This window comes from Sebastes fasciatus, chromosome 24 (assembly GCF_043250625.1).
Source record: "Sebastes fasciatus isolate fSebFas1 chromosome 24, fSebFas1.pri, whole genome shotgun sequence".
NCBI lineage: Eukaryota > Metazoa > Chordata > Actinopteri > Perciformes > Sebastidae > Sebastes > Sebastes fasciatus.
The window spans coordinates 15088234-15116094 of record NC_133818.1 but is presented as its reverse complement, the minus strand read 5'-3'; the positions used below and the strand labels follow the sequence as shown (position 1 = coordinate 15116094).

The 27861-nt window shown below is 41.1% G+C and overlaps 1 protein-coding gene and 2 long non-coding RNA genes across 3 annotated transcripts in view; all 3 read left to right on the top strand.

Moving 5' to 3' along the window:
• LOC141762853 (uncharacterized) overlaps positions 1-27861 on the top strand; it is a 500458-nt gene that overhangs the window by 223508 nt on the left and 249089 nt on the right.
• LOC141762900 (uncharacterized) lies at positions 3733-4742 on the top strand. Its single transcript, XR_012592927.1, has 2 exons — positions 3733-4166; positions 4271-4742. It is a non-coding gene; the product is annotated as an uncharacterized LOC141762900 (long non-coding RNA).
• On the top strand, positions 13439-14362 carry LOC141762903 (uncharacterized). Its single transcript, XR_012592930.1, has 3 exons — positions 13439-13515; positions 13641-13718; positions 13898-14362. It is a non-coding gene; the product is annotated as an uncharacterized LOC141762903 (long non-coding RNA).

Below are 27861 nucleotides of genomic sequence, written 5' to 3'. Positions count from 1 at the left end.
GAACTGACTTGACATTTTTAAACCAACAATACCAGGGACCAATTGTTTATTTAGATTATAATAAATGCAGTTATTTATGAAAAAGAAAAAATCTTTATTTTTGTCTTAAAGCCATTGTGATGTGTGATGCGGTTTCCAAATCTCAATTTTGTCTGGGGCACCCAAAGGGCTACACCAATTTTTAAGTTAAAACAACTACTAAAATGTATACATAGTGTACAATTTCTATGCTGTCCATTGAGCGTAACAATATATGCCATTTAACATTAAATACTTAACTTTTATTGACATAAACATTATAACACAAATATATGTTTTTATTTCTACTCAAATATTTTAAGTTACATAAACAAAGAGATGGAGTTGTACTCAGCCTTTAAATATAATGTTGCTTTGACTAATAGAAAATAATAAGTTGGTAAAAACACAAACAAATTGTGGTAGTTTTATGTTAAGACAGCAAAAAAATTGTGTCCAGCATAACTCTGCAACTCTTGTTATGTGTTTGTTATGTAAAGTGAACACAAATTTTTCACGTTATTGAACAAGAAAATAACTACATATTTGCAACATCTTTTTTAGTTCATTCAACTATCCAATTATATGCTAAGTGCACAATGTATGTGTTGTTAATTGACCTCTAACTAATTAGGCTATATTGGCTAAAAAATTATGTTAAGCTCACAAGGGATGAGTGTTTGTGTCAAGTGAACATAAAGTTTTGATGTCACTGGCGACCCGGTCACCAGCCTGTGATGGCCTGGCGGCCCGGTCGCTAGCCTGTGATTGCCTGGCGACCCGGTCGCCCTGAACATTTGTGTAGACTTAACAATAACATTTTGTTTCATGGATGGATTGGGGTTTACAGTGTAGGAGAACGCATGAAAAATAGCATATCATAGGAAACGTTATATGCGGATATGTTGGGTAACGCAGCGCTGTCTTCTTAGAACTTTAACCCTTTCACGGTGTGTTCTCAGTTCATGAAAGCTAATTGCAACATTTTAGTCGCCTAAAAATGTCTTGTTCGGCATTCGGGATGGACTGTCAAGATGGCGATGGCCAAAGTCAAGGCTTCAAAACCGAAGTCCACAAACCAATGGGTGACATCATGGTGACTACATCCACTTCTTATATACAGTAGAGTCAATGGTTGCAGCCCATTCTCTACGAATCAATCAGGTATACTTGGGGTGAAAATCAGGCTGTAGAGATCTGCTCGTCATAAGTAATCCATTACAGTGAATGCCATGCCAATTAGTTTTTTAATCTTTTATTAGTATTTATTTTGTGAAAATGACATCATTGTATGGTAATACAGCAGATGTGCACCAGTCTGGGTTGGAGGTAATGAGCAAAATTCTTGCTCATTACCACAGACGTGCGCAGAGTAGCTCTGGCTTGGTCATGTATTCAAATGAATACATGGAGAGAGGGCTCGGGGCTCCGGTCTTTTTCTGCTTATAGACAATCACAGTTGGATTACTTGCAACACTTGGATGCAAAAACTCCTCCAACATACGACTAAATATCTTGTTTATCATTGCGTTTAAAAACAACCCATATTTGTGTGTTCTGATCTGGGCCAACATAAGTTAGGAAGGTAACTATGGTTCTGTGAATTCCTGGATAAACAAAGGGGATATGTGTCCGCCCAGGTCGAGATCTTATATTTAGTCACATGCATGACTTGTAGGCTACCTGCACATCCCAGTTATTCATAGTTTTCACGTGACGTCACGGCCCTATGGGAACGCCCACCTGGAGGGCAAAACAAAGCTGCCATCCACTGTCCGCCAGCGACAGCTCAGCTTTTACAACACTGTTAGTTGTTGTTCAATTTGATGCACAAACCGAAGAGAAGACAAGCCTGGACTGTGTTTCTACAGCACCGTCTCAGAACCAAAACCCAGAGCAGAGGATTGTGGATTTATGCAATTAAATTAGACGTGCCGCCATCCCTGACGAGAGCGGACAACACTGACACTGACTACAACTGAACACCCATGCAAACAACGACTACGACCGAGCTAGCCGTCTCTCCCGTCTCCATGGTCAAACCAGTTCATTTAACCATTCAACCATTTAAATCATTTTGCGAGTGACGGCTAGCTCGACCGCAGTAACCAACGTTAATTTCTTGTCCTTCACCTCGCAAACAAAAGGACTAGTGACCCATCCAGATTGAAAGTACAGATAACTGTGATGTTCCACTTTCATCTTGGCGACAGTATAAGGGATGGAGTCTCCACAAGATATAACGTTATGTAGCTAAACATCACCAAAGTACAGCTCCGGGGACGTAGCTGAGACAACTTTTCAACTAGCAAGCTATGCTAGCTAACGCTGTCTGGTTATCAACTCCTTGATCAGAACAGAATATAGTAACTTTCATCACTGCTCATTTTTAGAAAGGCCACCGCAAGAAAACATGTTCTTTGTTTAGATTATCAAACAGACAATGGATCATAGATGTTTGTTACTTGCTGTCAGCTTTAGCTGGTGTAGCTAGCATAATAGCGAGCTAACAAGCCTACATTTTCCCAGTATCAGACAGAATTATACAGTGAAAGCGAGGCTTATGGGAAACCAATAAGCACACATTACATAAACAAAGAAGAGGTTTTGTTGCGGTGACGTTTCTAAAATGAGCAGTGGTTAAAGTTATTAGATGCTGTTATGACCAGGGAGTTGATAAGCTAGCGTGCTAGATAGCTGAAAAGTTGTCTACTTCCACTTAAATGATTGAAATACCGCAGCAGGTACTGTATATGGGTCACAGGTGCCTAAGACTTGCAGTTTGTATATATATCTTTGTTTTTCCTTGTTTGAGAGGTGATCTAAACACTTCCTGGGGGCTTGGTTTTGACCTCCAGGCTATGCGCGAGTCACGTGACTGAAAACTATGAATAGATATCACGTTGTAGCTTACACCCATGATTTACACTCTGGCCCTGTTCAGTCCTGGTATTAATATGCGTCCTCAGTGATCGGATCACAAGTGGACAGCTCTAAGTACGTCTGTTCACACCTGGCATTATAATGTGTCTCCACATGCGTCTTCAGTGACCACTTGTGATCCGATCTTACTTCCCCGCTCTATATGCAAATAAACACGTAGTAAACACACGGCTAATACAGCAGCCGTTGTGACGTAATATTACATGAATGTCAGTAATAATATCCTACATATTCCTGAATTCTGGTACATTGTATTAACATCAAAATAAAAGGTTATTGTACCGGCGGTCCCTGTGGACCTGCGGTACAACAGCATGGTACAACACAGTACAACAGCGCGGTATTACAGCGCAGTACCGCGCTCCAGAGAGCCGGGGAGGACAGAGGGCAGTCGGGTGGTCGGGTGTCAGCTCCGCGCAAATCAGCGGAACAAAAACACCGACACATCACCGACAGTATGATAATTATGCACTTTACGTGCCTAGTCTGATAGTCTGTAGATATGTAGCCTATAAACAAGATATATTTTAATAAAATACATTTGTACCGACAGAATACAGTAGAGCACAGAGGCTGTTTCCATGCTGACAAGCGCCCGTGTCTGCCCGTTTATTCACCTGAGGGGCGCGGTGATCCCGCGGAGCCCAGCTGGACATCAGGTGATTAGGCGGTCATTAATGTGGCCAGGATGCATTCGCGTACACACTGCTAAAAGAATGTGGTCATATGTGGCCCAGACCACGTCTGAATGTGGTCTGAAACATCCGATCTTAAAGGTCTCATATTATGCTCATTTCCAGGTTCATAGATGTATTTTAATGTTGCACTAGAACATGTTTACATGCTGCAATGTTCAAAAAACCCTTTATTCTTCTCATACTGCAGCCTGAGTCTGCCTGCCTCAGAGCCTAATTCAGCCTCTGTCTGAAAACCCCTGATTCACAGCCTGTCTCCTCCCACTCTGCTCTGATTGGTCAGCGTTTTCTGTCAATCAAACGTCCTCAACAACACAGCGTCACCCTCCCCGCCCCCCTCGCGGCCTGAGAGCAGGGAGAGAGAAGCAGAGAGTAAAATAAACTACTTTAAAGTTTATAAACCAGAAACTTCACCCAGCGCACGTTACCGGAGGAATCTGATCAGAAATCGGCGACACATGATGAACATCTGCGGTCCAGATTCCAGGTTCTCCTGACGGTTTCTCTCAGGTAAATAATGCTATTTATATCTCTGTTAGTTAGCTCAGTGTTTACCTTCTGCATCAACTCTGTAAACCGTAAACATACACTCTGTTTTACGTCTGTCTTTACAGATCCATCTGTGAGAAATGACCGACAGAATCATCCCAGAGGAGAGCAGACAGCTGAGAGCAGACAGCTGTGGGCAGATAGCTCTGTTTACATGGAGATACAGAGCTAACCCGTTAGCATGTAGCTACATGCTAACGGGTTAGCTACATGCTACCGCTATGAGACGGTGTGTAAACACAGCGACCATCAGGGTGGATAATAGAAGATGTGAAACAGTAGTCAGTTCATTATTTCTGCTAAAAGATAAATGTATGGAAGATCAGAGTAATGGTATATTATTTACAGTAGTAGCTGTCTCTGTGTTACCATGACTACAGACCACCGGAGCTTAGTTTACTGTAGTTTACCAGAGCTGAAGACTTTCTCCTGTACCATGTCATCATAACTAACTAACAGGTGGGATGATTACAAATGCTGTGAATAATTAATATTGTCATCTGTCAACTCAAATAAAGTTTGACTGTGAAACAGAAATGTGTTGTGTTGCTTACAAGTCACTATTTACTACCTGTACTCTTCTACATGCATGACATCAAATATATATAATATATAAATATCATCTGTTTAAACAGTGTAATTACATAAAGCCTTTGTGAAAGAACATGTTATATTTAGATGATGGGAGAACATGAAGCCTGTTCTGCTGGTTCTTGCAGACTAACAGTAGGAGCTACTTTGCTCAAGTTCGGTTGAGGAGGAGAGACAGTGACGCGCTGTGGGGCGGGGTCAGCTACTGAAGGTTCTGCTCTGGTTCGACCAGGAAACCCTTATATGGCTAATTTTCAAATGACGTCAGAAGAAAAGAAAAGCTGCGCAGCGTTTTTCGACACCCATTTCCGGACAAACGGAGCAGGAGAAAAAGAGAGAGGATGGTCTTTTATGATACTATGGTGACTTGTAGACACACTGGGGACAGATATTGATGTTTAAAAGACATGGAAAAGTGCATTTTGCATAATAGGTGACCTTTAATGTGTCTTGTCACTTGTGATCGGATCACTGAGGACTCATGTTAATTCCAGGTGTGAACAGGGCCTCTGTCTCATTCACTCCTGGCTGCCATTGGCAATAAACAAAGTGGTCGATGATTCCTACCAGTATCACGGGGAGACAGACACAGACCTAATGGTCAGTCAGATGCCGATGGAAGAAAGGCTGAGGCCAGCTTGGATCCAGAAGCCACATTAAGGCGATAAATACATTCTGACTCTGTCTTTTACACCAACCTCCCCGTTTTCACCAGTGATTTCTACCTGGACCATTTACAGCCTCAGCTTTTATTTCATCTCAGTTTAGACTTTTTTTTTTTTTTCCAAACACAAATCATACTTTATCGTTGGATTATTTTAAGGACATGATTAAAATATTATCAGAATTAGAAATACTTTATTCATCTGCGGGGGGAAATTGGGGCGTTACAGTTGCTCTTATATAAACATAAAGAATCAAAGAAAATAGAAATAAAGGAGTACGTAACATGTCAATTACAGTATGTGCACATGCTACAATATAAACACAATATATGTAAAGAAATGTAATTAAGTAATCAGATTATATATACAGTATATATATATATATACAAAACAATTAAATGCCGAAAATGAAGCAGACAAGACAATTTCTAATGTCTGATATACGGTTTGGCTATAATCCAAATACAGATATCTTTGTGACATGAACAGATACCGATACAGTAGCCTTGCGTTACACCTGAAACTGGAACTGGGCATTCCAGATTGGGAGAAGAACAGTTAAAACCGGATCTGTTGATCACAAAACTGTGTTTGATCTGTTACGTTTGCATTTTGTATGTCGTCCATGGATCGATGTCTCTTCAGTGTTTCCAAGTTTGTTCCAGAATTCGAGTCCATTTCAACAGGATGTGTCATAAAATCAGTTACATGTTTGAATGTTCATACACAATACTCTTAGTGCTGAATTAATCTGGATATTAATCAGTGTTCAGTTTGGCCTGTAACCAGTATTACAGCCAGGGCATGTGAAGTGATATATACATAATATTTGAATCATTTAGATGTCAGATTTTATTTGTATAGACCAGGGGTCAGCAACCTTTACTATCAAAAGAGCCATTTTAGGCAAAAAAATAATAATAATCTGTCTGGAGCCGCAAAACATTTGAGCATTGTGATGACGGTAACAGTCTAAGTATATAGTATATAAGTCTAATGCAGTGAGGGCTAAAGAGCAAATGTACTACGGAGTATTAGGGCCACATTGAAGGAAAAAACATCAGAGATTTCCTGAATAAAGTCGTAATAATACAAGAATAAAGTCATAACTTTACGAGACAAAAGTCGTAATAATACAAGAATAAATTCATAACTTTACAAGATAAAAAAGTCGTAATATTACAAGAATAAAGTCATAACTTTACAAGATAAAAAAGTCGTAATATTACAAGAATAAAGTCATAACTTCACGAGAAAAAAGAAAATCACGTAAAATTACTACTTTATAATATTATGACTTTATTCTCATAATACTACGACTTTTTTCTAGTAAATCTTTGAATTTATTTTCATAATATTATGAATTTATTTTCGTAATATTATGACTTCTGTCTCGTGATCTCCGGTTTATATTTTTTTCCTACTGTCGTACCATAGACCTACAACAATGATAAATACAATTTAAATTGTAAATAAAAAACAGTTATTCATTTCCATTTTTAAAAATCCACAGGGAGCCACCGGAGAGGCCAAAATCACCAAATTTGCCTCAAAAATCAAATTTCATGAGGAAGACTTCAGGAAGTACGACTTTTCTTGGAGTCTCATATTGTTATGATCGCGATCTCTTTGATTAAATTCATATTCATTTTTGACACAGATTGTTTTACAGTTTGTTCTCTAATATTTCCAGTAGATGGCAGAGGCGTTTCCATATTTTAGGGCAGCAATCCATCCATTAACACCAAGACAGATTGATGCAGCAAATATAACTTTGTCTAAATAACTAATAATTCCTCCATGGGGTTGATGCCCATCTATCAGAGGTCTCTGTGTATACTGAGAAACATTAATTCCAAATATATGTTATTTTTACATAAACTGTAGATGTTGTGAAATAAAAAAGCATAATTACCTGAAATTCAGCTACAGTGGGAATCAGCAGCCTAACTATAATTTACCACCATTTTGTGTGTTGGTTTAAACAAAAATTGTACTCAGTATTGAGAAATGGATGTAACCAATAGTAAAACACTGTAACACACTCCGGGTACGAAATGAGTCCTTACCCCAAGTGAAGGAGTTCAAGGGTTCTCGGGGTCTTGTTGGCGAGTGAGGGGACTATGGAATGTGAGATTGGCCGGAGAATCGGAGCAGTGTGGGGGCGATATTGCATTCGCTTTACCGCACCGTTGTGACGAAAAGAGAGCTGAGCCGGAAGGCAAAGCTCTCGATCTACCGGTCAATCTCCGTTCCTACTCTCACCTATGGTCATGAGGGCTGGGTCAGGACCCAAAGAACTAGATCGTGGGTTTTCTCAGGAGGGTGGCTGGCGTCTCCCTTAGAGATAGGGTGAGAAGCTCAGTCATCCGTGAGGGACTCGGAGTAGAGACGCTGGTCCTTTATGTTGAAAGGAGCCAGCTGTGGTGGTTCAGGCATCTAGTTAGGATGCCCCCCTTAGGGAGGTGTTCCAGGCACGACCTGCTGGGAGGAGACCACGGGGAAGACCCAGGACTAGGTGGAGAGATTATATCTCCACACTGGCCTGGGAACGCCTCGGGATCCCCCAGTCAGAGCTGGTTAATGTGGCCCGGGAAAGGGAAGTTTGGGGTCCCCTGCTGGAGCTGTTGCCCCCGAGACCCGACCCCGGATAAGAGGTTGAAGATGAGTGAGTGTGATGTAACACACAGCTAAATGAATGGTATCAGTAGATGTGTAGTTAGACTGAATAGATTTAAATGAGTTAAATTTGTTTTTCATACTGATTTCATATGCCACACACTATTATCCACGTTGCTAATATTTCATACTTAGTTGACAAAAATAGCAACATTCTGTACATGAACACCTGTAAGTCTCACTTCCAAAATCCAACTCCTCACTGCTGGTTTAACAAACTGAAGGAGACCTCTATCAGAAGCCCCCCCGGCCACAATGACACAAGTGAGCCACTAGAGGGAGGCACAACAAAATGCATGGCGAGTTCCTCACACAGAGGAGATCTGACTCATTTATCAAAAGGATACAAGCATCTTGGTATGAACAGTTCCGTTACATGTGTCTGTGGGGATGGAAACCTCGCACAGCGTCTGAAGACCAGCCTGGGAGACCACTGAGGGACTACTGAGGTTGCTCACCAGTGTTATCGCAGCTCAGTGAGCTGCCCCAAGTAGGTCTACCTGCAGACTCTCAGTGGCTACAGTTAGGCTTAGGGAAAGCTGTATAATATATACAGTACGTTGCATCTTATTTCCAGGTAAGCTAGTCAGAAAGCCTTCAAAGAGTGGTTTAGTTCTGCACAGGACTGCAGAGATAGACATGCTTGCTGTCACTATGTAAACTATTGTTGCTCAAGAAACTGCTCCAATGTTGCTCTTAAAGCCACGTCTCGTTTGCTGTTTCTAATCATGGCAAATACACAGCGTGAATCCTGATTATAAAAAATACTTTGATATTCTATTGGATCAATGGGCCAAGACTTATTTAAGTGGTTAATCTGTTTGTGTGAATAAAGGAGTCTGAGTGGAGACAGTGGTGTAGGGAGTGAATGAGAGTAGCAGAGCTATGAAGAAATTTAGATATGAAAATGGATGTCTGCCTCAGAACGCTGGACCAGGACCCCAACGCCCAAGAGATCACTTTGGATAGCAGATCCACTTAAGAGAAGGTTTTGATCCAGAAAAAGGGCATCTCCTAAAGGGATAGTTCAGGTGTTTTGAAGTGGGGTTGTATGAGCTACTTATCCATAGTCAGTGTATTACCTTCAGTAGATGGTGGTTGACACGCCCCCAGTTGGGAGAAACGTACTTTAGACACCTAAAACAAAGGCCCACCTAAAAAAAACAACGGCCATTTAAGTGTACGCTGTATTTACAATATGTTCAGCGCTTTATCTTGCCATCAGACAGCCCTTTCCGATGGGGAACTGAAAGTGAAACTTATCATTGCTCTCTCCAAAGCCTCCAGTCTCTGTTGACAAAAACATTAGAGATACATTTCACTTTCAGCTCGGTTCGCCATCGGAAAATATTCTGAATATAGCGAACAATTAAACTGATATTATTTTTTTTGGGTGAGCCTTAGGTGGCTAAAATAAGCTTTGCAGTACATTGATTTTCTCCCGTGCTGGTACTCCTGTCTGCTTCTCCAAACTGGGGGCGCGCCGACCGTCATCTACTGTAGGTGATACACTGACTATGGAGAAGGACCTCATATAACCCCACTTCAAAAACAGCCCAAACTATCCCTTTAAGTCTTGTAGCCTATAGTTATAAGGAACCATAACGTCAACACACAACCCTCTCATTTTTAAGTATTTCATTTAGACCTTGTGGTCCTTAACTCCCAGTGCATCACAAGTGTTCTGAATGGTAGATGCACGGGTTCTAGGAAGTCACCAAAAATGGGATCAATCCCTTCACTCAGACATCGGCTCTCTATTTGCCTTCTGAATGTGACATGAGACACAACCTGTGTACCTGTTGTTAGTAAAACTGCTGTATTACTGTAGGCTAATGCCAAATAGTGCCACAAGGTGGTGCCTCCTTTTATTGGGATGTACTGAGAGTTGAGTTGAAAGTTGAGTGGAGAGTTGTGCACACACACACACACACACAGTTCTATCGCAACTACTCCGACCGACGTCCACAAGAGATACCTGAGTTGGTACAGGTTATGCTGTCTACGTTCTACTGCTCATGTATGATTAGTGAATATGCTTCCGTAGAGACCTGGCATTGTACGGTCAATGTTAAGTACTGTAGAATAAAGTAACAGTGTGGAGATCTCCGTTTCGTTGTCTGTGGACTCTCTGAGCTAATCGGCTATCCCGGAGCTCCTGCTGACTAACCCCACGCTGCTAGCTCTCTCCACCTCCAGTATACACCAACACGTTACAAGGTCAGTGAGGCTGCCAGGCAATGTATGGCTCATTGAAAATACTGGGGGCTTCACTTGCACTTTCTCAGATACACTTGACATATTTAGAAATCTAAAGCGTTTGTACCAATTTAATTATGAATATGCTGTCGAATGTTGCATTACCATGTAACAAAAATCCGGAGGAGACACTCCCAGACGCAAAATATTAAAACAAGTCGTATATGGTGAATGATTTATCTTTGTAAAGTTGAAGCAACAGTGGCATTGAACTATGTCACCTCCTATTACCTCTGGAGGTCAGTGTCAATAAACCAGTCATGGTTAGTACTACTCAGTTGTTGTACTAACCAGTTTTGACAAGTTAATCTTGGCTTATGCTCTACTGCTTTGATTTTGACCATACTTTTCATTCATCTATCTCTCACAAGTCCCCCACATTTGTGCGCACAGTTCACTGTAACACATTTACACCTTAATATCCTTTTTCCCCCAAAATTAGCACAAGCTGCAAAAATGTAAAAATATAAGTGCAGCAGACATATTAATCCAGAAACATCAGATCTAATAGGAAAACCCTGACATGGAACACATTAACGCACAATGAACTCTTTAACTTTAGGTACATTTAGCTGACAATTAGGGCAAATTAATCACACATTTTAATCAAGTATTTAATATTCTTATCAACATGGAAGTGGGCAAATATGCTGCTTAATGCAAACGTATGTATATATTTATTATTGGAAATCAATTAACAACACAAAACAATGACGGATATTGTCCAGAAACCCTCACAGGTACTGCATTTAGCATACAAAATACAGACGTAGGCAAAATTGTTGGTAACGTTCCGTTAAAGAGAGAAAAACCCACAATGGTCACTGAAATAACTTGAAACTGACAAAAGTAGTAATAAATAAAAATTCACTGAAAATTAACTAATGAAAATCAGATATTGTTTTTGAATTATGGTTCAGCAGAATCATTTAAAAAAACAAACTAATGAAACTGGCCTAGACAAAAATGATGGTAACATTAACTTAATATTTTGTTGCACAACCTTTTGAGGCAATCACTGCAATCAAGTGATTTCTGTAACTCTCAATGAGACTTCTGCACCTGTTGACAGGTATGTTGGCCCACTCCTCGTGAGCAAACTGCTCCAGCTGTCTCAGGTTTGAAGGGTGTCTTCTCCAGACAGCATGTTTCAGCTCCTTCCACAGATGTTCAATAGGATTTAGATCAGGGCTCATAGAAGGCCACTTCAGAATAGTCCAATGTTTTGTTCTTAGCCATTCTTGGGTGTTTTTAGCTGTGTTTTGGGTCATTATCCTGTTTGAGGACCCATGACCTGCAACTGAGACCAAGCTTTCTGACACTGGGCAGCACATTTCGCTCCAGAATGCCTTGATAGTCTTGAGATTTCATTGCACCCTGCACAGATTCAAGACACCCTGTGCCAGATGCAGCAAAGCAGCCCCAGAACATAACCTAGCCTCCTCCATGTTTCACATTAGGTACAGTGTTCTTTTCTTTGGATGCTTAATTTTTGCGTCTGTGAACATAGAGCTGATGTGACTTGCCAAAAAGCTCCAGTTTTGTCTCATCTGTCAAAAGGACATTCTCCCAGAAGCTTTGTGGCTTGTCAATATGCATTTTGGAAAATTCCAGTCTCGCTTTTTTATGATTTGGTGTCCTCCTGGGTTGTCTTCCATTAAGTCCACTTTGGCTCAAACAGTGACGGATGGTGCGATCTGACACTGATGTACCTTGACCTTGGAGTTCACCTCTAATCTCTTTGGAAGTTGTTCTGGGCTCTTTGGTTACCATTCGTATTATCCGTCTCTTCAATATGTCATCAATTTTCCCCTTGCGGCCACGTCCAGGGAGGTTGGCTACAGTCCCATGGACCTTAAACTTCTGAATAATATGTGCAGCTGTAGTCACAGGAACATCAAGCTGCTTGGAGATGGTCTTATAGCCTTTACCTTTAACATGAAGGTCTATAATGTTCTTTCTGATCTCCTGAGACAACTCTCTCCTTAGCTTTCTGTGGTCCATGTTCAGTGTGGTACACACCATGATGCCAAACAGCACAGTGACTACTTTTCACCCTTTAAATAGGCAGACTGACTGATTACAAGTTTGAAGATACCTGTGATGCTATTTACAGGACACACCTTAGTTTAACATGTCCCTATGGTCACATTATTTTACATCTTTTCTAGGGGTACCATCATTTTTGTCCTGGCCAGTTTCATTAGTTTGTTTTTTAAAATGATTCTGTTGAACCACAATTCAAAAACAATATCTGATTTTCATTAGTTCATTTTCAGTAAATTTTTATTTATTATTACTTTTGTCAGTTTCAAGTTATTTCAGTGACCATTGTGGGTTTTTCTCTCTTTAACGGAACGTTACCAACAACTTTGCCTACGTCTGTATGCTCAAATCATAACATGGCAAACTCAACAGCTGTCAGTGTGTCAGTGTGCTGACTTTACAGACATGCCCACTTTATGATAATCACATGCAGTTTGGGGCAAGGTCAAGGGGAGACTCGTGGGTACCCATAGAACCCATTTTCATTCACATATCTGGAGGTCAGAGGTCAAGGGACCCCAGTTTTGGAGCGTTATTTGGTGTTCTTCCCGACAAGCTATTATGGTATTTGTATACCAATGGATTCCTTAGGTTTTTCTAGTTTCATAGGATCTTCACTTTAGCTTTAAAACTGAGCCTGCAGCTACCTAAAATTGCAAGTTGCGTTAATGTGTTAAAGAAATTAGTGGCGTTAAAATGATTTTGTGTAAATGCGTTAAATTCGACAGCCCTACTGATAATACTTTTACTTCAGTAAGGTTTTGAATACAGGAGTTTTACTTGCAGTGGAGCATTTTCATGGTGTGGTATTGGTATACTGTAGTAAAAGCAAAGGATCTGAAAACAGATTGCACTCACACCATTTGCTCTAAATGTTAAATGCATGAAGTTTATAGATGGTAATGTTTTAAAGCCCCAGTCAGCTTATAATAACATCATTGGTCTAAGCTTGTTATCTTAACCATTGTGTATGTGTGTGTGTGTGTGTGTCAGGCTCAGACAGAGGAATCCAGATGATGACCTCGTTCCTGTGGTGATGAGAGACACCATTAGCTTCCTTTCAGAGCAAGGTGACTCTTTTCTTGTTGTGATAGAAATACAAACATAATGCACTAATCAACTTTAACTGTAGATCGCCTCAGTGAATCGTTCTCTCATTAAGAACCGCCTTGTTGTTCTTCACTGTGTGTGTCAGGTTTGGAGATTGAAGGCATCTTCAGACGATCTGCCAACGTAACTCTGGTGAAGGAGGTCCAGCTCAGATACAATTCGGGTAGGATCAACATGCCTGTTTAACCAGTCGATTGAGCTTATGCGTTTAAGCACAAGGAAGCGCTCCAACTCCGTTGTTTTGTCTTTTTACTTCCTGTCTACACAGGAAGTGGGAAAGCGTCATGTTGTAAAAGATTGCTGCTTGTGTTCACCTTGCGCCTACATGTGTGTGTTTTGTAGGTGAGACGGTGAATTTCAGAGAGATAGAAGACGTCCACTTGGCTGCTGTGATTCTGAAGACATTCCTGAGGGAACTATCGGAGCCTCTGCTGACCTTCCAGCTCTACAACGACATTGTCAACTTCACCTGTATGTTCAAACATTCAGCACTATTTTCCGTTTCATTATCAGAACAACACAAAACAATGACAGATATTGTCCAGAAACCCTCACAGGTACTGCATTTAGCATAAAACAATATGCTCACATCATAACATGGCAAACTGCAGCCCAACAGGCAACAACAGCTGTCAGTGTGTCAGTGTGTTGACTTGACTATGACTTGCCCCAAACTGCATGTGATTATCATAAAGTGGGCATGTCTGTGAAGGGGAGACTTGTGGGTACCCATAGAACCCATTTTCACCCCTTTGAAAATGGCCATGGCAGTTTTTCCTCACCAAAATATAGCGTAAGTTTAGAGAGTTCTTTGTGAATGCATGGTTAGTCTCACACAACCACTGGCTGCAGTTCGGTCACATAGTACATTTCTGACTCTTCCGCCACCCCATTACACCCAACCAACCTTTCAAAACTTCCAGTCCTAAGTGCATGTGTTTATACCTGTCTCAGGCTGTCATCCTTTATCTCTGTAGGGAGATTAATAGCAGTTAGACGTGCTCAGTCATGCTCTGTATTCCTGTGCTGTGCTGTTGTCAGTCTGTCTCTCTGCTGTTTTCTATGTAGTGCCAAAAAACTGCATAATCAATGATAACACAGTGCAGTTATCAAACGTCCCCTCTAGGATTATGATCCCAAACTTAAAGAGAGGAGAGATGAAGAGAATGGAGGTGTGAACGTCTCAGGTTAAATTACAAATGGTGAACTTGGTACCAAATGTTGTGGACAATCTTTAAATGCTGTAACTATAGTAACCAGGAGAAACCGAGCTGTGTGATTCCACCAGCAGGTCATTAATTGTTAGAACCCAAACACAGCTGTGCATGTGGATGAAATGAGTGCTGGACCTGGACCTGGACCTGGACCTGGACCTGGACCTGGACCTGGACCTGGACCTGGACCTGGACCTGGACCTGGACCTGGACCTGGACCTGGACCTGGACCTGGACCTGGACCTGGACCTGGACCTGGACCTGGACTGATTTCAGACTGAGGAGCTCTGTAATATACTGTACTATATCCTAATAGTGACTGATATTTATGATTCTTTATGGCTCTCTCATTACTAAAGGCCTATTTGACTTTAACATTGTATTAATAATATAATCTCTGTATTTCCACACTTTTTCCCATCACATTATAATTGTCTTAAGCACTTTTTTACACCATTTTTTTTTTTAATGGTATGGGATAATAATATTTAGTAATACAAAAACAGAAGTACTAAGACACAAGCCGTTCAGCACGTCATTACCAGGAGTTTTTAAATAGTGTGCAGGGCTTTTATTTACCTTAATGGCAGAGAGAACCAGGTCTTTATTTTGAATTTAATGCAACACTTCCTCCATGTTTTCCTGCAGGTCTTTTAATCTGTCACAATTACTGGTAAAGAAAACTTGGACTTGTGTTATGAAATAGTGTGCAGCTAATCAACTCTTCATTTTCCTGCCAACAGATACACGTTTAATCAATGTTTGAGCAGGAGAGGAATGTGTTTGTCAGTGCAGAGCAACACACAAACAAGTAATGACTTGTTCAGGACGTGAAACAAAGTTTAAGACTTTGACTTGACTTCGGACTTGTCAGTTTTGACTTAACTAAAACCTCAAAGTCAAGACGTGGGACTATTTACTGCACAAGTGTGTGTAAATGTAGCTTAAGGTAGTGGTTCCTAACTCTCCAGCTGGGACCCTGCACGGTGTCTAACCATCACTGCTATCCAAAATTGTGTTTATTGTTTCAGGCTTATCTCAAATCTCACATAAACCACCTTTGATGAGGGTTCATCTGGTTATTTTAAGGGGCCAAAAGGGGTTGGGAACTAGTGGCTTATGGTACAGTTGTGATACACAGGACAGCTGTCTGAGCACCTAGTAGGCCAGTGCTGGTGGAATGTCCGACCCAATTTAGGTACATCATCAGTCCACACTAACAGCAGCCTAGGGTTTAAGTTTGGCTAAAAGAGTAGAGCTGTGTAAATAGAATCAGCTCAAATTCCTGCATTTTCCAACACGTCGGACTGTTCTTTTATTATAATGAATCTTGTATTTCTGCAGTTATCATTGTCTGTACTCTGTGGTGCATCCTCAAGCTTTATTTTGGTCTTTCGTTCAGTTCCCAAAGCCTTAATTTAAAGAACCTTTTTCTCATTTTCTGCCATCTGATCTGTCTCGGCTCATCTAAAGCATTCTATGAAAAATGAAAAAAAAAAATACGTTGCAGCTCAGTGTGCTTTTGACCTATAGTTGTTAACAGGTATGATATGTTATACTGTACGTGACTTTGGTTGGAAGTCACAGGAACAAAACCGAGTTAGCTGTTTGACCTTTGTGACCATTATCAGTTGTGTCTCTCTCTTCCTGTAGTCGTGCAGTTTATGTAAAAGACTCCTGGCCAAACTGTGCTATTGAATCTTTTATTTTTGTAAATGGCCAAAATACTAGCAGTAGTTAAATATTAGTGTACTTAGTATGATGTGACTGAAAAGCACCAAAAGATCAGTGATTTTAGTTTGACTGAAGCTGAAAGCAAGAAAAAAAAATCTCAAATGTTTACCTGTTGTAATTCCCAGTCCTGTCAATACCATGGTATGGTATGGTATGGCATGGCATGGTATGGCATGGCATGGTATGGCATTGACAGGACTGTTAGTGTATATGTGGGTGTGTGTACTTGTGTGTTTTTTGTGCTAACTCAGCTGGACCCAGCACATTTGAATAGACAGAATATGTCTGTTGGTGTTTAAATATATAGTATAGCTGTATAACTAGGGCTTGTGTCAGTTTATATATATATATATATATATATATATATATATATATATATATTAGTGTGTGTGTATTATTGTTGTCAGGTGAAAACATGTTAACTCCAATTTTTTATTATTCGACATGATGAAAAAAATAATTAAGGTTGACAAAAAGCAACAAAATATACGACGGCGTATTAGGGCCACATTGAGGAAAAAAATAAATCTGAGATTTCGAGAATAAAGTCGTAATATTACGAATTAAAAGTCATAGGTTTACGAGAAAAAAAAGTTGTAATATTATGAGAACAAAGTCAGAAGTTTACGGGAAAAAAGTGTTAGTATTATGGGAATAAAGTCAGAATATTATAAATGAGGAACGTGGAGCATCTTGTGAAGTTCTACTTTAGTTTAGGTTTCACAAATAACCAAATACTTCATCTTTTGGCACATCAGCACCACATTATCATCAGTATCAGGACCTGGAGAAGATTGTGAAAGAAACTGCGTTTATTCTGAAGAAAGAGCCACACGGACCTGCTGGAGAAACTGACTTTAAATTACTCTTTTTCTTGTAAAGTTATGACTTTATTCTCTGATTTTTTTCCCCTCAATGTGGCCCTAATACTCCGTCGTAAAAAGAAGATGAAACCAAGGAAGTTTTTCTTAGATTATGAAAAATTGACACCTTGGTGTCACAACAACAAGTTTTTCATTTGACAACAGCAATATGTATGTGTGTGCGCATGCTTGTGCCTTATTTGTTTCTCCCAAATGATCATGTGATTGGCCATCAAAGTGCCAGTGTGCCCGTTCTGCCATAGATTATAACGATGCGAGGTGAGTTCAACAAAGCTTTGGTGTTACACGGTGGTCAAAACAGGCTGAAGGTGCCTTGAACAGAAAACACATAGGGGACAATGGAGCTCCTGTGCAAACTCCTAGGCTCGTTGAACACAGCTCTAACTGTAATGGATGATCACAGGCTTGAGAAATGTAACCTCATAAATATGAAATCCTTATCTACAGAAGAGGAAAACTTTCTGTCTTTAAAGCTAGGGTTGGTAATCTTAAAAAACAGCAAGAGTACGCTAGATTAAAAAAAAAAAAAAAATGATCCAACCGTAAAAACCCAGTCCAGTGTTGCCAACTGTTTTTCAATAAAAGTAGCTAAATCTAGCGAGAAAGTCAGCAACATGGATATATAAAGAGAACTGGATGCAGCGTTTGAGGCGTTCATTCCTATGAAAGTTGCTCAGTGGTGCATGAAGCCAAAATGGCTCGACTCCCGAGAGATAAAATACCCGGATCTTCCAGCGATCATCCGCATCCGTTGGGCCCATAGAGCAGGCGCAGTAGCGTTTCCTTTAACTCCGCCTCCAAGCCTTCGGTCCATCCGCGGTCTGGGAACATGAACAGAGGAAGGGAAAACATTTTTAAGGACATAATGATTTAAATAAGGGCTATTCAAGTGTTCGTACTGGGAAGTTGATTTACCTAAAAAATGATCAGCTGATTTACAGACGTCTCTTTCCCAATGTAAGTCTATGGGAAAAAGTCTTTTTGGGCCCAATGGCATCATTTGGCCTCTTCGAAAATTTGCTTCAAAGCCCGGGTGCACTTCCTGGGGGCTTGGCTGACAGCAGGCCATCCTCCAAAATAGTCTAATCTTAACCAATTACCGACCCTCGTTAACCGATTATTAACCGTTAACCGACAAGATTTGTGCCTGGCATGCAGTGGTGCGCCAGCTGCAGTGTATGAGCACAACAGACAACTGAGTCATCAGTTCACCGTCAGGAGAGTTACTGTAGCAGCCATGACGGGAGCCAACTTCCTGTGCCGTAACTCCGGCTCAGACTCTCTTAAGGTGGGCTCTTAAGGTGGACCAGCTTTTCTCCTTAAAGTGACAAGTTTTTCTCAGCTTTTTAATTAATTATTAACATTTCTTTTAACCGTTTTAATCAATAGCGTTAATCGGTTCAAATGCTTAATGTCGGTTATCGGTTAAAGAAGATTACCAACCCTAGCTTTAATTTCACGATTCTTTGAAGTTATTCAAATTGAGCATGCCTCAGTACACTATAATTTACCGATCTCCTGAGAAAACTCATTTGTTTTTTTGTTTGTATTTTTATTCTATGGCCACATATGTTCATAATTTATCAATATCCAGTCAACCACATAATAATTTCTAGTTCACAAACATTTTCTAGGATCAGCTGTTCAGATGTATACAAATGTTGCACAACCAAATTCTCTCTCCACTTTATAATCTGACTGTATCTTTTTATATTTACAGTAATATCAACCAAGTACAATTCCTGTTTATTTAATTTCATAACACTGTTTCTCCTCAGCTCTGCTGATCAATTACAGCCCTGCCCAATCTATGGATCTTTGTACTGTAACTGTTGTGAACAGTATTTCTCTGTTGGAGAAATGATTTGGTTTCCAGTCTGACTTATTGACAGTGATCTTATTTTCTTAACAATGTTTTTTTTTCATCCATTACTTTTGATATGTTGTGGATGTTAATCTTGTATATGTATGATTATAATGGTAATATAAGATTTACCATCTCCTCCAGGAGATAAATTAATGGAAAGCAGCCAATGCTGGAGGTTTGCGGGCTTCTAACAGGTCCGAACAACGGGAGTGCACAACTATAATATGACTATTTTAATTTTTTTGACATACTATAATATGACTTTTTATTTTTTTGACATACTATAATATGCTGCAGTGAGGACTCAACCTTAGTACATGGGGCACCTGTTCTACCAGGTGACCTAACCCAATTTACTACACTGTGACTTTTTTTCAATTTTTTCCACATAATATGACTTTTTTTTAACATACTATAATATGACTTTATTTTTTCCGACATGCTATACTATGACTTTATTTGAACCCTCCCGCTCCCTACACACCCACAGTCACAGATGAACTGAGCTGATTTCCTGTAAATGGAGAGAGGAGGAGCCACACTGACCATGTCATCCAGGCTCATGAGAACAAGGTCTGTGGAAAGGAGGCTGCATCACGCGTCATATCTTCGGAGTTAAACGCATGCACAGTAGAATCTGCTCTGCACGACCGCAGCTTCAGTTACACTGCGCATGCGTTATACCCTACACCAAGACCAGTGACCCAGCCTCCTTTCTATAGTCCTTGATGAAAACAGAGAGGAAGCATGATAGTGAAAGCATTTAGTTTGTTATTCCAGACTCCATTTTCAGACAACGGCACAGAGATGTGACGACTGAAAACTGAAGCAGGGTGAGTGTTAATCCAACATTTTATTATTTTACTGTCAAAGTGTCAGTCAGTTTCTCTCTGTGTGTGAGAGTGTGAGAGAGAGGTTGTGTGTTACTTCCTGTTCTCTCAGTCTTGTCTGTGACTCTTGTACAAACTTGTTTCATGTTCACTGTCAGCGTTAATGTTTAACCTCAGACTGACTTCAGATCAGAAGATGATTGACTGTGTGGAGGAAGAGGAGGACAGAGCAGAGTCTCTAGTCTCTGGCTGTCTGTCTATGAAGAGTGATCAGTCTAAAGAAGAACCTCTACTCTTCAGTAATGAAGCTGGACCCTCAGAGTCAAAGTAAGAGAGCTGCTACTAACTCATTTATAGGACTCATTTTCACTTTCCTCTACCAATACCATGTTTTCTGTTGATTTTGTGTTTCTATTTTAAAGTTTCTACTAAAATGTATTTGCTAACTGAAGTTGAACAAACTTTTCTTGACACAAAGAGAATTAACCCCCCCCCCTCCAGCCAGTTTTACTTCCTGTGTTTTGGTTAACGTTCTTCCTCAAACAGAGAATGGAGATGTGGTTAATAGTCAGCTGTAACTCATCACCAAGGCAACCAGACTGTTTATCAGCCCACAAATAAGACAAGAATTAGCTCAACACACCGACTCTCTCTCACTCGCTCTCTTCTTCACCGTCTGGGAAGATACAGAATGATATAAAACAAAGTGATGCCATGCCAATGCCATGATTTAGTTGATTGTGTGTTTGTTTATTAAATTTCTACTAAAATGTATTTACTAAGTGAAGTTTAACACACTGTTGGTGACACAAAGAGAATGAATTAGTGCATTCTTCCTCTTCGTATCTGTGACAGCTGTCAGTCACCCAGAACAGCTGTAATCTAAGAGGACTAATACAAACTTTAAACCACATTATTGACAGTAGCAGTAGTTTGTGTATTTAGAAACTGAAATGTCTTTGTCATCAGAGAATTTATCAAGGATTCATGTGATGTGAATAAAATCATCTTGGTGTTTGCAGAGTTCAGTTCAGACCGAGAGCAGAGTCTCCAGTACCCAGCTGTCTGTCTATGAAGAGTGACTGGTCCAAAGAGGAACCTCCATTCTTCAGTAATGAACCTGGACCCTCAAACACAAAGTAAGAGACTGTTTCTACTGTAAGCTGACCTGATGGATGATGATGCATTGAGGATGAAGACTAAATGTTCTGCTAACAGATTTATATTCCTGATGCAGAACTATAGAGAGGTCCCGATAGACCAGAGAAATTTAGAGGTCCCGATAGACCAGAGCAATAGAGAGGTCCCGATACACCAGGGTTGCGTTCGAATAGTCTTTTTTGCTTAGGAAGGTTCCTAACTGAGTGAAATGACCCGGAAGTACCTCAGTAGCAGCCGTGATAAGAGCCGTTCGAATTCACCAAAGCTTCAACCGAAGCTTCAATGCTTCCTTTATTATCTCCTTTAGCAGAGGATACACTGGACCATCCTTTACCAAAAGAAACGAGAGAATAACATCCCACAATTCCTTGCGGCCGTAGCATGTAAAGCGACGCACCATTCGGCCGTTCATAATAACAAACTATATGCTTATCTTGCATATTATTTTCATACGCTCATACACTAATTGGGATTCATGTTTAATATGAGTGGACAGTGACAACCATTTCGTTTCAATTTATTTTTAATTAATTATTTATTTGGAACATATAACAAATACCTCAGTAAAAAACAAAACAAGAATAACTAATCAAATGAACAGTAAACAACCAATTAACAAATAATCAACACAAATACATATTACGAATAGTTCAAAAAGAAGTTGGAAGTACAGCCTACACTTACAGTATATGATCCAACCCCTTCTCCATAACTCCAACATTAACTCAATATTTATCATATATTCCTGTTTATTTCAATTCCAGCCGTGGTAATGAAGTGATATTTTTCCACGTTAGGTCAGATGATCCTTTATTATCTGTTGATAGTGTTCCAGCAGCAGGAGGAGGAGCTGTGGTATCTCTCTTTAACACACCGCGGGTGAAGCAGTCTGTCACTGAAAGACCTATTTAAGAACGCACGGGGAGAAGCAGCGCCTTTTGTAGTCCATCTTCACAACAATGTAGTTTCACCACAGCAGACTGACGTCACTAACATCCGCCTCCGTCGCATCATAATGACGGAGTCTAGTGAAAGAGCAGTCGGATTCTCCAAACACCGCTGTCGTCGTTTCCTAACTCCTGAATTCTCCTTCTCATCTTTCCTTGACCTCATGACGTTTTCCACTGAGGTCAAGGAGAAGTGGTTAGGAAAAGACGTTAGGACGTAATTATTTGTCTATTCGAACGCAGCCCAGATCAATAGAGAGGTCACGATAGACCAGATCAATAGAGAGGTCACGATAGACCAGATCAATAGAGAGGTCACGATAGACCAGAACAATAGAGAGGTCACGATAGACCAGAGCAATAGAGAGGTCATGATAGACCAGAGCAATAGAGACCAGGTAGTTATATCACTCTCTTCAGAACCACCAGACTTCATTCACAAAAGCAGTAATTTCCCTCTCAGAACACAGGAGTTGCTGCTCTACTGCTGCTTCTATCGGTTAGTTAGTTTGTGTTATTGTGTGACTTTCTGATCCAAACTAACGCGAGTTGAATGTTTGAGTTTGTTCTTTAACTAATTACTGATGTAGAATATGGTGAAGGGAATTTAAGCTCACTTACTAAAGATTCAGAGCTTGCAGTTGAAAGTTTTGGATCATTAGTAAGTTGACCTTTGACCTTAGATTTTCTCCACCATATGTTGTTCCTTAAGGTCAAGAACAAACATCCCTGGGCAGTAGTGATGTTAAAGTTATCTGCTCATACTAAAAGGGGCAGTAATGTAAATTTGGACCACTTCTCTTTTTAGAATATTTGAATTCATGCCTTCATTTGATAGTTGACAGTAGAAAGTGACAGAAAACAGAACGATATAAAAATAAATGTAAACCATCTGGATTTGAACCAGAGACACCACTGTTACATACTGTGTGTCTTAGACTGCTGGTCTACCACACTATTTAGACCACTTCTAACCTCAGTTCAAACCTAACTAACTCAAGCTAAGCTGCCCAAAGTGACCGTGAGACTGTTAAGAACATGATCAGCTCTCTTTAATGGAGGACTTTCACTGTGAAGTAGCTGTAGAAAGTGTTGAACCTACAAAATAAAACAGGAAACAAACTACAACCAAAACCCAAGACCATGACAGTCCCCCCCCTTTCTCAAGGGACGGATCCCAGACGTCCCTAAAACAGAGTCTGTGAACTCCATCAGGGTGGGTGGAGGGAGTCCGGAGGAGGGATTAAGGGGCTAGCGGCCGGGCACTGAACAGGGACGGGGCAGGAAAACTCAGGCGTACGACCCGGGGACAGGACAGACGGGAGAAACTGATCAGGAGGGCGACCCCTCTGGAGGACGACCCCTCTGAAACCCAACGTGTAACAACAGCTGTCAGTGTGCTGACTTCACTATGACATGTGATTATCATAAAGTGGGCATGTCTGTAAAGGGCAGACTCGTGGGTACCCATAGAACCCATTTACATTCACATATCTGGAGGTCAGAGCGTTCTTCCAGACAAGCTAGCATGACATGGTTGGTAACGATGGATCCTTAGGTTTTCTATAGTTTCACATGTTACCAGTATCTTCACTCTAGCTTTAAAACTGAGCCGCTACAACCTCTGAAAGACTGAATATCGTCCGTCAGATTGTAAAGAGGTTAATAAGACAGCCAGATAGTAAAATTCAGCTCATTAGTGTTTATGAAAGCAGGAGAGTTGAAATAAAAGCAACACTGTCATCACAGACTGAATGCTGAATTCAAACAGAAAAGTAACAACACTTTAACTGTTCCCTGTGACCATCTGAGCTTTGAGACAGTGTCGGCCAATCAACAAAGCCTTTTAGTTATAAAGACATGTCTTCACAGGAAGAGGAGTGATGTCTCTGTGGAGGACCAGCTGTCCTGCTGTGCTGTGTACTTGGACCAGTCTGCTTCATCTGGAGACTCCTCCTGTCCCCAGTGTGGACAAAGATCCAGAACCAGAGCTGGACTGCAGCCAGCCGGTCAGACCAGCACTGTACAAAGTAAGACTCTACATCTGTCTGCTGACGTCTCCATGTCTGAAACACTACTTGTTCTTTTAATACATAAAAAGTCATAAAAGTCTCACCAGGTCCTGCGAGGACACTAGGGGACGCCCTGCTCTACTCAACTGGCCGTTCAAGCCAAAGACATACTGTATATACATACGCCAACGTTGGCATACGATCCAGAGGTCAATGAGGAAACTCCGACACTCAGACGACCAATCGTGTAACTTCATCACTCAGTGACAGACTTTTAGGGTTGTAGGGCTGGCCGTCTGCGGTCCAGCCAAAAAGACAGAGAAAACAAGAGACATAAATAAATAACCCTCAAATACTCAACATGATTTACTGTGGAGACGGACGCTCTTAGTTTCACTTTCCTCCTCTGCATTTCATTCATTACATCCAACGTTCATCAGTAAATGTCGTCCCAGTGAAATAAAACCTGGTTTATTTATTTCCAGCGTGTTTTTTAGATGAAACGGACGACACACTGAACGGCAGACTGCAGAGTGTGTTTACTGCTGCAACCACCAACAGCTCTCGCCACATGTCATGTTGCTTTTTCATACATCAGAGGACTAATTTGCTGAATCTTCACAGGTCTTTAGACCGTAGTGGAAACAGACAACAGTGGACTGAAGGAACCTTTTAGTTCCTTAAAAGTAGTAGGACTAAAAATCCCAGGAACTTTTGGTGGAAACCCGGCTTTTGTTATTGGTGCTGTTCAATAAAAACATATCCACACAACGAGATATGAACATATCCTGCATTATTTGATGAGTGGATCAGTTTTAAATATTACAGGGAGGAAGGAACAGCCACAGTGAGCTGTTTAGATGAAGAGCTGCAGACGGACAGCTGAGGCTCCGCCTCCTCTGCTGTCAATCAAACATGTACACCGACTGAGAGAAAAAGGAGCATTTCTGATGCTTCCACTAAAACTAGACTGTTTAACCTTTACTGCTTATTTATTTACTTTATATTGATCACTTCAATATTGGCAATAAAAATAATAAGCAGATTGTCACATCTTCTTTATTTGTAACTTTTGTCCTTCTCTTTCAGCAGATAGAGGTCTGCAGGAGGTTGTAGATGAACATAAGATCAGTCTGAGGAGGAGATGTGAATGTGTGACTAAAGGAACTGATGAAACAGGAAGTGTAACGCTCCTCAACAGGATCTACACTGAGCTCTACATCACAGAGGGACAGAGTGAAGAGGTTAATACCCAACATGAGGTGAGGCAGCTTGAGACAGCTTCCAAGAAGAAGACCCTCCATGACGCTCCAATCAAGTGCCAGGACATCTTTAAAGCCTTACCTGACCAACAGGGACACATCAGAGTCGTTCTGACGAACGGCGTCGCTGGCGTTGGAAAAACCTTCTCAGTGCAGAAGTTCACTCTGGACTGGGCAGAGGGCTTGGAGAACCAAGATGTCAGTCTGGTGGTTCTGCTTTCGTTCAGGGAGCTGAACTTGATCAGAGATAAGCAGTACAGTCTTCTCAAGCTGCTCCATGTTTTCCATCCAACATTACAGAAGGTCACAGCAGAGAAGCTCGCTGTCTGTAAAGTTCTGTTCATCTTTGACGGCCTGGATGAAAGCAGACATTCACTGGATTTCAAGAACAAGAAGGTTGTGTCTGATGTCACCCAGAAGTCATCAGTCAACGTGCTGTTGACAAACCTCATCCAGGGGAATCTGCTTCCCTCAGCTCTCGTCTGGATAACTTCCCGACCTGCAGCGGCCAATCAGATCCCTCCTGCATGTGTTGACAGGGTAACAGAAGTACGAGGCTTCACTGACGCCCAGAAGGAGGAGTACTTCAGGAGGAGAGTCAGTGATGAAGAGCTGTCCAGCAGAATCATCTCACACATCAAGACATCCAGGAGCCTCCACATCATGTGTCTAATCCCAGTCTTCTGCTGGATCACTGCTACAGTTCTGGACCACATGTTGACTACAGACCAGAGAGGAGAGCTGCCCAAGACCCTGACTGACCTGTACTCACACTTCCTGTTGGTTCAGACAAAGAGGAAGAAGCAGAAATATGGTGAGGGACGTGAGACGAGTCCACAGGAGCTGACGGAGGCTGACGGGGAAGTTCTTCTGAAGCTGGGGAGGCTGGCGTTTGAACATCTGGAGAAAGGAAACATCATGTTCTACCAAGAAGACCTGGAGCGGTGTGGTCTGGATGTCACAGAGGCCTCGGTGTACTCAGGAGTTTGTACAGAGATCTTCAAAAGAGAGTGTGTGATCTTCCAGAAAACAGTCTACTGCTTTGTTCACCTGAGCGTTCAGGAGTTTCTGGCTGCAGTCTACATGTTCCACTGTTACACAGACAGCAACACAGAGGTACTGAAGGACTTCCTGGGAAAAATATATGTTCATTCAACCCTGGATGTCTTCCTGAAGAGAGCCATGGAGAAATCCCTGAGGAGTAGAAATGGCCACCTGGACCTGTTTGTTCGCTTCCTTCATGGCCTCTCTCTGAAGTCCAACCAGAGACTCTTAGGAGGTCTGCTGGGTCAGACAGACAACAGTCCAGAAATCATCCAGAGAGCCATCAACAGCCTGAAGGAGAAGAAGACCAAAACCTCTCCTGACAGAAGCATCAACATCTTCCACTGTCTGACGGAGATGAACGACCACTCGGTACATCAGGAGATCCAAGAGTTCCTGAAGTCAGAGAACAGATCAGAGAAGAGACTCTCTGATATCCACTGCTCAGCTCTGGCCTACATGCTGCAGATGTCAGAGGAGGTTCTGGATGAGTTGGACCTGCAGAAGTACAACACATCAGACGAGGGACGACGGAGACTGATTCCAGCTGTGAGGAACTGCAGAAAAGCTCTGTAAGTCCAGATGTGATTAACTTTATAGATCAGTGTAGATTAATAGTTTAGTTCTTCAAATATACACACTAAAATTATTCTCAAAATATAATATTCTTATAAATGTTCCACGTGTTTATTACATAAATATGTATTTGTATTTTGTCACAGATGTTCTTGAGCTGTTTCAAATGTTGAGTTCAAAATGTTTCAGTACTTTGTGTTTCTAGCTGTCAAGTTAATGAACACTTATTCTATTTATTTCTAATAATTGTTACATTTGACAGTTTTTTCTTATTTATGTTTTTGGGTGATGGAGACGACATGTGAACCTGGTAAAACAAATGAAAAAAACAAAAGATCAGCTGTCTGGTGGAGTGCTGGGTCTAACCGGTGTAACGGCAGCAACAGAACGTTTGCTGATCCGGCGGGGAGTCGGGGCGGTCCTGGGATCAGAGTCCTGGTGCTGGGGTTTGCTTTCAATAGGCCTTGCACCACATTACACCTTACCTCGTGTGTTTTTGGGCTCATCTCTTTCATTGGCTTCAAATCCAAACTGTTGCCATGTTGCTGCAGTTTTAGTTTTCTTTGAGACCAGCTCTGCCATGTCTCGTCTCATCACCCCAAAAAACACATGAACTTCCTAGTAAACAAACCTCTTCTTGTTTATACACCAACATTATATCATAATATTACGTTAATCACGTTGTCATATTGCTTATTAGTAATGCAATACAGGCTGGATTTAGCACTGTGACTCTGTCGGCACAGGTTGTTGATGTCGGCTACTTTTTAATTTG